At 43.5% G+C, this 13,527-nt stretch overlaps 1 long non-coding RNA gene across 1 annotated transcript; it reads left to right on the top strand.

The window, feature by feature from the left end:
• Window positions 1-6,661: 6,661 nt before the first annotated feature.
• LOC125756284 (uncharacterized) lies at window positions 6,662-13,162 on the top strand. The gene is made up of 3 exons (XR_007414327.1): window positions 6,662-6,676; window positions 9,433-9,515; window positions 13,117-13,162. It is a non-coding gene; the product is annotated as an uncharacterized LOC125756284 (long non-coding RNA).
• Window positions 13,163-13,527: the final 365 nt, after the last annotated feature.

The raw sequence follows: 13,527 nt of genomic DNA, 5'->3' as shown, positions 1-13,527 counted from the left end.
CTGCTTGAAAATGCTTCGGAAAGAAACACTATGAGCGTGATGTAGGGGAAGGAGTCTCCTTAACGCATGTAATATTGCCTGGCAGAAGCGTCGAATTGTGCCAGGTGTCAAAACATGAGAATTGCGCAACGAGTGGACGTTTTAAATGCCCGCCCATTACATAGCGTACAAGCATATTTAATCATCATCAGCAGCAAAAGCATCAGCAAAGTGTGCAGCTGCGTATGTTCTCGTGTTGCCTTACGGGCGCGTAGTGGACCCTTCGCTGGTTCGCAAAAGGAAGACTTATGGCGTAGTGGGCACTTAACAACTGTGCTTGCTGTAGGCATTGTAGGATAGTTTGAAACGGCCAATATTACTCGCACAGTCGTTGGTTTCCTTACAACATGGTTGTGACATGCACCAAGGAGGCTAGCGGTTGATAAGACGATGTGCACGGGGCCCGATTACGCTATAGCGTTCTACTCTTGAAGGTGAAGGTCAAGCGTCCTCCAGGTTTTTCATGTATGTTTCAAGTACTCCTTGCCGATGCAATGCCTCTAGCGGCTGGTATGTCTACCGAGTCGAATGTCGTTTTGTATTACATTAATGTCATATAAAGGTTATTTGTATCGGGTACATTTTTCAACCATTTCTGCTTGAAGGTGATCCATGGTAGTGTACCATTTCTTGAAGCCAGTTTGCTCTCTGGGTTGAATAACGTGAAGTGTGGCTCTTATTCGATTCTAAACTATCTTCGTGAAGATTATACGTACAATACTGAAATAAGACTGATCGGTCTGTAGTTCTTCAAGTTTTTCACGTCTCTCTTTTTGTGTATTAATAAAATATTGGCGTTTTTCCAACTCCCTCGTACATTCGACGTTTCAAGGCGTAATGTGTCTATAGTGTGTCGCAAGCTTCTTCATATAAAATCTCGATCATCTTTGATCAAATAGGTTGTTATGCCGCCTTCTCCGGCTACTTTTCTGCAGGACATTCCTTGTAGGGCCTTTCTAACCGCATCGATAATTACGCTTGGGACTTCGGTGTCATGTTCCACATTGCCTTCATTCAACGTAGTGTGATTTATACTTGAGCCCTACAGTTCAGAGTAAAGGTCCTCAATCACTTTCGCAGTCTCATGAAAACTGTTAATAATATTGTCCTCTTATCGTTGACTGCACCCATGATTGTCCTTTCCGTGCAGAGTTTTCCTTTAGCTGCCTTGGTGCTGCCGTCCTTTTCTACTGCTGTCTCTATCTCTTTGATGTCATCGTTTCGCATGTCACTAAGTTGACTTTTGTTGATCGGTTTCCACAGCTCAGCAAGTTCTACTTCTCTTGAGGCAGTTACTAACGGTGCGTCAACGACTGGCTATGGAAACATGCGCTAAAAGCTAGAAAAATGGATCTTAAAATGCAGATATCGTCGCCCATATTATTCCGCGTGGCTCCGAGGCACTTTTTTGTGAGACCGAAATTCATGCAGTTATATCCTCAAACAGCGCGGCTCGAGTGGCCTTGGAAGCTTCCTTTATCAACAAGAATCACATATGTGCAAAAAAAGAGAAAAAGAAAGCGTGGTTGATCCCTCCGTCGTAGGGATTAGTATAACACGAAAGTAAAGCGTGTCTTCACAGGAGTATAGCTGATTGTTTATGGTACATTGTTGTATGAGGGCTTGCACAATGTCTGTTGGTGTTTGGCAGCTATAGTACCGCTTGACGTCGATGCAACTACGTTGACGCCTAGTGGCATATCTCGATTCAGACGACTAACGCCAAAGATCATACTTTAACCCTTGTTTTAGTTGACATAGTAGCATACCTTTGGACACAGTATATCCTGAATCCCGTGCACATCCCGTGCACATCAGCAAGCACGTAACACTGGTACTCGATGTGCACTCATTCGTTGCGTCTTCGACTCTTCGTTTGAGGAGAGAAACGCTAATGTAAAGTGTACTAGAAATGCTTCTAGTACTAGAAACGCTTCTAGTACACTCTAGACAATGGGTGCGCTCCCCAGTAATAGGGTGACCTACGCTTGTGCTCATGCATACGCTACCACACTGAGCTCCAGGAACGCGGGAGGCAGAGTTCGTAGCTTGAGCCGCGAACGCGGGAAGGCGTACCATTCCCAATGCACCGAAAGCTGAAACTACCGAAGCGCTCACTGTCGGCGCGCTCCTTATTAGTGTCATGACTTGGCCTCCGACATGAGCTCCGGCAAAGAGCAACGATGCGTTGCCGGATCCAATTTCGGGGGCCACGGTCATGATACAGTACATCACTTCACCGATCCCAGACGGCGACACCGCCTCCCGCCGACGAAGGTCACCATGAAAGGGAGAAGGTGTGAGAGAGATACAAGGCGCGTTAGTAATAAAGCCTCATGCACAAGCGTCGGTGACGCAGTAGGTAGCGTGCCCGGAACTTATCGGTGCCTACTGAGAGGTTGTTGGTTCGACTCCCAGATCAGCCAAACTAACAAAACTTTTTCTTCGTCACCTGTATTTTGCTGACTTATCTTCGTCACGGTAGTCCGTCAATGAAATCTTTGTGGACCCCGCATAAAACACTTTCGTTTCAAAAATGTCATTCTAGATTTTTGAAATTTCAGGTTTATGATTTCTCACCTTTGCATGAGTAAGGGGGCGTGACAGATGTGCGTAATTTCGCTTGATAAAGCGGAGAGATGTAGACCGAGATGAGCAGTTGATAGCAGCACTCGTCCTCGTCTGCCGTCCTTCTTCCAGCGCCTGCTTAACTTTTTCGCGCTATAGATCTAGTTATAACGACGATAGACAAACTATTCCAAATGACTGCCCTGCTGTAGTTACTTTCGTCTTTTCTTTATTCGGTCGTTAGTGGTGCGGGAGAGCTTGCTTACTTCTTGTCTGGATGCTCTGCCTCCAATTTCAATTGTTGCTTCATAAATTATTCTAGTCAAGTTGCGTCCATATCCTCTATATCTTCATTTTCCTATTGTTCTAAAGCATTGTACTTGTTCTCGATTGCAATCCTAAATTCATCTGTCTTTACCCTGATGACTTCTAAGTTGACCCGCTTGCTCTCTTTAGGTCGAGAGCGATCTTCGAACCCACCAACCTATGATCACTGCTCCTCGTTCTTACCCAGCGAGAATTTGCTGCGAAAGAAACGAAACCTGTGACATCTAGGGAAGTTTTTTTTTCACGCGATGTCTGACAAGCTGGGCAAAACTTCCTCCAGCCTTGCGCATCTGAATATCCCTTATGAAAATGACTGTTGATTTTCCATTGCCGAAGTATGATCGAATTATTGACTTTATTGATTATCAATGATTCCGCAATACTCATTGACTTGCTTCAATACTTCGTCAACAACATTTCTGTTGAGCAGTTCGCAATAAAAATATCATTGACTCATTTCTATCGAAATACCGTTGAGGGAATATTTCGTCAACAATAATTCTGTTGAGCACTTGGCAATAAATATTTCATTGACTCATTTCAATCGAAATACCATTGAGGGGATATTTCCTCAACAATAATTCTGTTGACCATTTTGCAATAAAAATTTCATTGACTCATTTTTATCGAAATACCATTGAGGACATATTTCGCAAACAATATTTCTGTTGACCATTTTGCAATAAAAATTTTATTGACTCATTTCTATCGAAATACCATTGAGGACATAATTCGTAAACAATATTTCTCTTGAGCACTTTGCAATACAAATTTCATTGACGCAATTATTTTGAAATACAATTGAGGAAATATCTCACCAACAGTATTTCTGTTGAGTATAGTTTGGAATAAAAATGTCATTGACGCAATTATGTCGAAATACCATCGAGGCATTATTCACTGCCAGTGAAACTTGGTGCAATCAATGCCTCATAAATTTTGATACTGCATGCAGGTCAGTCCAAAACACACACACACACACACACACACACACACACACACACACACACACACACACACACACACACACACACACACACACACACACACACACACACACACACACACACACACACACACACACACACACGCGCGCGCGCGCGCGCACACATGCAAATACACACACGCACGCGCAAACACACGCGCACATGCGCGTGCGCACTGGTCAAAGTTCTGACTGACGAAGGCTGTGCCACGGCCAAAAAACGTTCACAAACCAGTAAAATGCACGCAGTTTTCGTAAGTACGCCCTTTCATTTCTCCAACCATATGTGTACCGGATCTACAGAACTTCCTCGTACCCTTACCTTTGAAACTCCACGTTTCTTTTGTGAACACTCTTCGCAGTGCACTCTCTTCTCGACCGATCCTTTTTTGTAAAACCACGGCCGGTCTGGAGGCGCGCGCTCTCTCCGCCCCGCCCGCCCCCCTCAATCCGCCCCCCACATGGTTACACCTGTGATGTGCGTGTCGTTCATTCTCATCGTTATTTACCACTAATGTCCTATTTACCCACCCGAGAAGAGATTTTTTTTTTTTTTTTTGCACGGGTTCTTTGACTCTAACCCTCCTGGGATCAAGGATGCTATAAAAACGCATCAGAAACTTGTAAATTCTGTCTTGTATACATATATATACGCACGCACGCGCGCGCACACACACACACACACACACACACACACACACACACACACACACACACACACACACACACACACACACACACACACACACACACACACACACACACACACACACACACACACACACACACACACACACACACACACACAAACGCGCGTGCGCGCTGGTCGAAGTCTTCACGAAGGCTGTGCCACGGCCAAAACGTTCATAAACCAGTATAATGCACGCAGTTTTCGTAAGTTTACGCCCTTTCATTTCTCCAACCATATGTGCACCGGACCTACAGAACTTCCTCGCAACCTTACCTTTGAAACTCCACGTTTCTTTTGTGAACATTCGTCGCAGTCCGCTCTTCTCGACCGATCCTTTTAGGGGCGAAGCTCCTTAAGGCGGCACCCGTTCGTCCCTCGTCGTGCTCGTAGTAGTGAGTAACAAGTCTTACCCTTTGACCTCCAAGGTGGTGCCGGTGGGAGATTTTATTGTAAAACCACGGCCGGTCTGGAGGCGCGCGCTCGCTCCGCCCCCCCCCCCCCCCGCCCCGCCCCTCCCTCCTGGTTTCGCCGGTCGTTCTCATCGTTATTTACCACTGATGTCTTATTTAACCATCTGAGAACAGTTTTTGTGTATGCACGGGTTCTTTGACTCTAACCCTCCTGGAATCAATGATGCTATAAAAACGCATCGAAACTTGTAAATTTTGTCTTGTATTTATAGATCGCACTTTTAACGAACACAGTAACTCACAAAAGAAACTAATATAACTGCAAGGACCGTATGGTCTTTCCGCCTTCGTTAGTCCATTGCTAAGGACAACGTATTTCATGGAATACTCCAAAGCGCAATGTCGAAGCGGTATAACGGTCACGCTGAACACAGGAAAACAGCCTCTTTAAAGACATAAATAGCAGAATTCAGTGCAGTATTGCTGTTTCTGTTACTATTCAGTATACACAGTACGTGGGCTTTCTTTTCGAATATAAACGAACTTGCCCAGAAACGAAGTTTGTTAAACTACTATTTTGTCGATTAGCTGTCGCATTTCAACAAATAAGTATTTTCTCCTGCTTTTATTACGACGACGTGCAACGTACTTTTGAATAGTGTTTAAATGGGCAATTTCAAATTGATAGTAACTTGCTTACATGCCCAACTTAGAATATATCAATTAAGGCTAACAAAGTACATCAATAAGAAAGAAGCTGCAGCTGAATCACACTAAGGGCGAGGCATTGATGGTGCCATTGGTTCGTTGCTCAATACGAAGAGGCAGGCACGTAGAAACGAGTTTTTTTTTTCGGGGGGGGGGGGGGGGGCTTGCCTACGTGCCTGCGAAGAGGTATTAAGGAGCACAGTGAACACTTGTTGTCAAAAGGCCCCGGTTTTCGACGTGCTTTTGTTTTGCACACGCACGGACGTGCACACTTAGCCAGCCGTAAAGACAGCAGCTGTTACTCTTAGCAGTAATTAAAACGTACCACTCGTGTACAGATGCTGTACATTTTTAAACAGCAAAAGCGCAGTAGTAGTAGTAGTATTAAGAACCGATCAGACGCGGTTGACGCGTTGCGGCCGCCCGATTGTACACTACAGTACAGGCGCGCGTCCGAGAAAGAAGTGGTGAACAAGCTATGGCCTCCAAGATTGCGCGCCGGCGTATCAGAGGCCATGAACAGGGAGATGCAGTCGACGGAAGTGGAAGGGAGAGAGAGTTGCCGCAACTCAGTTCAAGGATTCAAATCGCCCGCTGAGCGAGAGAGCCAATCAGTTCAAACCGAAGAACGCGCACGCGCAGAGACGTCAGTGAACACGTGACGTTTTCAAACGTGTTCCGTTGAAAGGCTCCCTGCGCTCGCTGCGAACGAAGTGATGTTTCGCGCATCTATTTTTACCGTGTTTATCAATATTACGTGCGGTTATCGTTGTTGAATGAACACGTACTACTTACATCGCGTGTCGGGACGTTCGGGTCGTTGTTTGACATGGAATCGACGGCGGCGATGCGTCGGTCGTGGCACCAACCAACGGACGCGAGCTTTGAACAAGAGCGCAAGCGCGGACCGTTTGACGAGACAGTCGCCGCAGCGGATACAACACCTCGGTGAGTTCAAGAATGTTACCAAATTGCGTTACTGAGTTACCTTAGTGCATGAAAACTTTATACAGGTAAGAGTGCCTGGGCGGGCGGCCAGTTACCACAGAAGGGATGCTGCGCAAGAGCAAGGGCCTGCTAAAAAAGTATGCATTGTGCTAGTATCGCTGCTTTCTGTGCTCTTCGTTATACCTTTCTATGGAGCGGTTGCCGTGTGCGTTGATTACAGTTGAAAACAAGCTGAAGAATGCGCGTTCCATTACGGGATTCTGTGCTCCTGCCACGCACGCCTTGTGTTGTTGAGCCGTTATAACTTGGCTGCACGAGATCGTCGCTTGGAGCGACTTGCACATTGCCTTGTCGCCGTAAAAGTGGGTCCGCTTTTAAACATACTGGTCGTTCCACACCCTTTCTGTGGTGTAAATGCAATTGAAGTTATAGTTCCATAAGCATAGGTATAATGAATTAACTTGCAAAGGTAGACGGGGACGCAGGTAGGAAGACACAATGCTGTCATGCACACGCTATACTGCTCAGAGCATATGTCTCTGGTTGCGTCGGCGTCTATCGTGCTGCGTCGTTTTTGCAAGTAATTAGCGCAGTTGCCTTCTGGCTACGCAAGGTCGCGGCTCGTAGCACCTAGATGTGTGCTGGATGCCCATTGAAGCAATGCATTTGTCTGAATCACGCTATGGATACTGGTAGTAACAGGAAGTACACACATCAAGTCGCACAGCATGCATGTAGTGTGTGTGTTTTCTTTTTGGACATTACATATTTTTTATAAACGTTGTGTGACAGTCAGGCTCCTGTCATTTTCGCTCATGAACTTGAAGTCGAGGCGGAAATACTTTGCCGCAAGCAAAATTACATTTACGCTGTTAATTAACAACTCGTTCATCCACTTTTTAATTATTGAGGGAGGTAGTTTATATTAAAAAGATATAGTGTGTGCCAAGTTGTGGCATGCCGTTTTTTTTTTTTTTTGAAATCGCGTGAGTTGCACGTTATCCGAGATATTCAACTTCCAATTTTAAGGTTGATATCGAAACTGGGCGCGGGACACGCGGCGTGTCTGAACTGCACGTGACAAGGAAGGGACGACATTTCAAGCAAAACTTGGTATGCGCTAAATTGTCATGCACCACAACTTTCTAATATAAACAACTGCACTCAAGTCAGCAATTAAAAAGTAGGTAATGAGTGCTTGATATTTAGTGTCAGTTCAATTAAGCATATTAAGCAAGTACATGCTCTTTTTGTTGCTGTGTTTGTGTGATAAAAATTGGGTCAGATATCTGACATGCCATTTCATATTTTCTTTGATGAACCATACACGTTCTACTACAAATTCTTGTAACAGGGAATGGCACCATTGCAAAAGCTTCTTATCCCAAATGGTAAATGGTTTAGGCTGTGCTGGTGCATTGAAACACTACTTGATTGTGTTGTACTGTATAGTCCTTGTTTTCCTTGGTGCTTTGCTAAAGAAAGAGGAAATTGAAAGGGGGTTCTTATTTGCAGGATGTACAACTAAGATCTAGCATTCAGTGAAACTGGTGACAATGCTGCTTTAGTTTATGAAGTAGTTAATTAGAGAATGCAATTTCTGATATCTGTATATGTGTTTGCAGATCACAGTGAGGTTACTGGTTCTCAGGCGTGATTACAGCACTGAGAAATTGAACAAACTAAAAAAGAATGGAATAGATCAAGGGGCTCAGTTTTTTTGTTCGACAAAACCTGATGAAGCCAAGGGAGGTATAGGGGAGATTATTCGTAGTTTTTAAAAGTAGTGTAGTAATTATGACATAAAGAGGAATAAATGTAGACAAAAATACAAACATTCTGCTGCCAGGGCCTGAACCTACAACAAAGTGTTGCATCTCATACTCCACCTACTCTAGCTACGACATAGTCGTTCTCTCATCCACCCCACTGGGCACTTCTGTGTGTGTAATCCCGGCAGTGCCACACCAGCATTCGTAGTCATGCTGGTGTCGCATAGCCCGTGAAATCTACGAGCTGGTAGCTGATCAATAAACCGTCATGAGCTACCTGAGGGCATAAAGTTTGCTGGCACGAGGCCCTCGCTATTAAAGAACAAAAGAACGGGAGTGGATCAAGGGCTCATTAAATTGAACAGGCACTTCTAGTGTAAAGGACCAGGTCTGCACATGAATGAACTTTAGTACAGCAAGGATAGTTGTTTCAGAGAGAGGAAAATTGGGCATGTTGCTAAAGCACGCCCAAGATTTAATGAAAGTAAGAACAGCAGAGGGACAGAAAAACTGACACAGTGCTCAATCTTTTCTGTCCCGTCTGGCATTCTTGCTCTTTTACTGAATCTTAAGCTTTTTTGAAATCTCCACATTCATGATGTCATACAATAAATGGGCTCATTGTCATCCATTCTGCAAATTGAGCACACGTATATTTATTTAATATTTTGATGGGAGTGCTCCTCGAGTTTTCTTGTGTTCAAATTACCTATATGGCAAGCTGTATATCTCACCCTTTTGTAATACACAATTGTAGCAAAATTTGACAACTAATGCAAATTACAATTATTTGCAGTGACCCACTGCTACTCTAATACTTGTTCTTAATGCATCCTGGGCCTATTTTCGAGGACAATTTTGGTATATAATGATATGCCTGTGTTAAGCCATCATGCTTAATATTACTACTTGTGTACTGTAAGGACTCTTTGTGCACAAGTTGACGGAACTTTTTGCGGTATCTGTTATGCATGTATCCAGCAGCTCAAGAGACTGAAGTGGTGGACAGCTTGCTGTGAAAGATGGAAGCGTTCTTCCTGCAAGTCTGGACAAGGCCATATTAAATGGTATTTATTTGTTTCCATCAATACAAATTGACCGTTTAGACCCTTTCAATTGAGAGACCTATTGCTCCTATATTGTGAGCAACTCCAAGACAGGAAACAATATGTAATAGCAAGTGCATGTCATATACATGTTCCACTTGGCCATTCATGCTTGTGGCCACCTGCTTCTGGTAGGATGTGCTGAAAAAATATGTTGTCAGCTACCTGCACAGCGCCATAGCAGGATATCTCACTGTTTGAGGAAACTTGGGACATCTATGCGAGGCAGAATTAACAAATTGATTTTCAGAGTTTCATGATAAAGTAAAACTTGGTAAAACAAGTTGTAAGGTATGCATGCTTGTGTGTTAGAGTGCCGTCTTTGGCATTGTATTTGCCCTAACAAAGTTGTGCCAATGAACTGGCAGCGGACTATGGCATTCAAGTATTATTCTTTACGTTTATGTGCAAAACAGCAACAACGAAGAGCAAGACTGGTAGAGCACAGCCAGAGTGCTGACTACGAACTGAATGTTATTAGTAAAATCCAGCCATATATTGCAGTTTCAAAAAGCAATTTTCACAGAGGAAAGGAAGAAAGGGACACATCAGGTGTCTTATCATTGAGTGATGTTAATTCCGCTGCCATATCTATTAATGGCGTGCTGACTATCTTGTCACCAGATGAAGCAAATTTTTGCATGCACGCTCCTTGTACTGTAATGCTCAGTGACTTCCATATTCTTTTTTACATTGTTTGGACCCTGCCACGGTGGTCTAGTGGTTATGGCGCCCGAAGTTTGCGGGATCGAATCCCGGTCGCGGCGGCTGCATTTTTGATGGAGGCGAAAATGTTTGAGGCCCGTGTACTTAGATTTAGGTGCACGTTAAAGAACCCCAGGTGTTCGAAATTTCCGGAGTCCTCCACTATGGCATCTCTCATAATCATATCATGGTTTTGGGTCATAAAACCCCTGATATTATTACATTGTTTGCGCATTCCATAGCTTGGTCGTTAACATTGTCCCGTCTGCTGTTTAAGACTTCACTACAAGCTAATAGGATATTGTATTCCAGATGAGTTATTCGATGTCTTGTGTGATTGGTGGTCCCCTTATATTTGCATGTGATGTTTGGTGCTTGTTTGCCGGTAAGCACCTAGCCCATTTATAACACGCCGTCAATCAACTTCGCCGCTAAGTTTGGGAAAACGTGTTTAACTTTTTAACGTGTTTTAACTTTTAACGTGTTTAAGCGTGTTTACAGGAGGTTTTCAGGGCCCTAGATTGGGAAGAATTAGGGATAAGAGTTAATGGAGAATATCTCAGTAACCTGCGATTCGCTGATGACATTGCATTGATGAGTAACGCGGGAGACGAATTACAGCTCATGATTACTGAACTGGATACGGAAAGTAGAAGAATAGGTCTGAAAATTAATATGCATAAAACTAAAGTAATGTGGAACAATCTTGGCAGAGAACAGCGCTTCGCGATAGGTGGCGAGACGCTGGAAGTTGTAAAGGAGTACGTCTACTTAGGACAGGTAGTAACCGCGGAGCCGAACCATGAGAGTGAAATAACTAGAAGAATAAGGATGGGATGGGGTTCATTTGGCAAGCATTATCAAATCATGAATAGTAGTCTACCACTATCTCTCAAGAGGAAGGTATATAACAGCTGCATCTTACCGGTACTTACCTACGGAGCAGAAACCTGGAGACTTACAAAGAGGGTTCAACTTAAATTGAGGACGACGCAGCGAGCGATGGAAAGGAAAATGATAGGTGTAACCTTAAGAGACAGGAAGAGAGCAGAGTGGGTCAGGGAACAAACGGGGGTTAAGGACATCATAGTTGAAATTAAGAAGAAGAAATGGATGTGGGCCGGCCACGTAGCACGTCGGCAGGATAACCGGTGGTCATTAAGGGTAACTGACTGGATTCCAAGAGAGGGCAAACGCCTGAGGGGAAGGCAGAAAATTAGGTGGGTAGATGAGATTAAGAAGTTTGCAGGTATAACGTGGCAACAGAAAGCACAGGACCGGGTTGATTGGCGGAACATGGGAGAGGCCTTTGCCCTGCAGTGGGCGTAGACAGGCTGATGATGATGATGATGATGATGATGGTTTAACTTTTTTCATCATGCTGACTAAATCAAACAGCTCTGAACAGGCGTTTGTTGTCTGCTATTTTTCGGTTCTTACAAACTGTGACATGTACCTTGGAATACCACTGTGAAACTGTTCAACTCTTTCGTGATTTCTTACTTCAAAAGGAGCATTTGGTTGTCGTAGACTGCTTGTCAGTAAGTGTGGGTTTATAGTTATAAAAAAAATATTCTTACAAGTATATCCCACAGTGAGTATGCCACTTTTGAAACAGAACATTTCTTATAGCTGTTGTGTTCTGCAGGCTTTAGTCTAACCAGCTTGCATAACTGCAGTAAAGCCAAAGTAAAATGGTGTTCTGAAGTTTGAAAACACACTTCATTGTCAGCCGTGTTATTAGGTTTGTTTGTAGAGGAGCCTATGAAGAGTAATTATGACATACAAAATGCACTTAACAGCATATCAGCTTGTACGATGCAAATTAAATTGAAGCTACTCTTAATTCTTGTGGCGTGGTGGAATTTTGTTTAGGAGCAATGAAAATATGCTACACGATACGAACTTCCAAAAGCTGTTTGCATCTCACTTGGGTAAACAGACAAAATTGCTTCAAAATGTCTCGTAGTTTTTGTAAGTTTTCTTAGTAAACATATTGTTACTCAGTAGGCAAAGTTAAATAAGAGAGTTGGGCTAGTTTGGGTGATTGCTTTAGCTGTGACATATCTCCTAACGCCTATGCGGAACAGGAAAATGAAGAGTGAAGGGGCAGAGGCAGCTCAATCTTTTTGGCAGCTCAACTGCCAGAGAGCACTAGGCTTCAGCTGACGAAATTGAAACAATCAGACATGCAAGGAGGTCACTTTACGTGCAAGCAAATCCACTGAGCAATGCACTCTATTTATTTGACTGTTAAAACTAAAAACTTAACTCGCGTTTTTAACTAGATAAGTGTACTCTGACTGCTCTCTAGACAGACAGGCAGTAAGACTGCTGCATTTTCATGGCTGGTGATAAATATGTAAGCGTGCCATTTTTGAACTCGCTGGGCAAGAAGTGGCATATCTTAAGAAGCTTAGCAACGGTGACTTCTGTCGCCAGTGAAACTTTTTTTGCTGGCCTGCTTAAATGATATTCTGGCACACTTGTTGGATCATTTGTTTGTCCATTGGGGATACTCTGGGTTTGCGAATGAATTTAAGCAGTTGAAGGCAAGAGCTCTGCCCTGTCTCTCCTCTTATGTTTGTTATATGTCTAGCTGAAAATTATGTTGCAGCCAAAGTGGTAATGTATGGTTCACACCTTTGACATAGAAGGTATTCATAAAGCTCTGGCACAGCGTGCTTTTCGTTCTTGCCCTCTTTTGCATTTTTACTGGGGAACGCAATGTGCTGGTCATGCACTGCAGTCATACCCATACAGAACTAATCAAATAATTTCATCGTGACGTGTGCAAAGATTGTTATATTTTTCTAGTGGAACTTTTAGTTATAAGTGCCCTGTCCTTCTGTCGCAGGCTTCATCTGTCACAAATCGCTGGCCACGAATGTAAATAATACCTTGGCCCCACTTCTGTCGAGGGAACCGAAGTTGCCTGAACAGATGAAGAGGGGTGGTGCTACCAATAGTGAACGACTGTGATTTTATAATGTGCAAGTGTATGAAAAATCTCGTTACACTAATTTAATGTTAATTGCATTCACTAGTCAAGTGTCAATATTGTAATGTGTAAGTTTATGCACAGTTGCATTAAGTGAGCACTCATTCAAGCTTCAAGTTCGCAATCATATATTTTGGTGGTATTCATAGGGCACACATTCCACTTTAAATTGTGATCTGCTCCTTTACTGAGGGTGCATGCAGGTCCTTGAAACGATTGAAAACCCTTGAAAAAGTAAAAGTACATTTTTAAAGCCCCGAAACCCTT

The sequence above is a fragment of the Rhipicephalus sanguineus genome, chromosome 11 (assembly GCF_013339695.2).
Source record: "Rhipicephalus sanguineus isolate Rsan-2018 chromosome 11, BIME_Rsan_1.4, whole genome shotgun sequence".
Lineage (NCBI taxonomy): Eukaryota > Metazoa > Arthropoda > Arachnida > Ixodida > Ixodidae > Rhipicephalus > Rhipicephalus sanguineus.
This window is presented reverse-complemented; position numbering and strand designations above follow the sequence as displayed.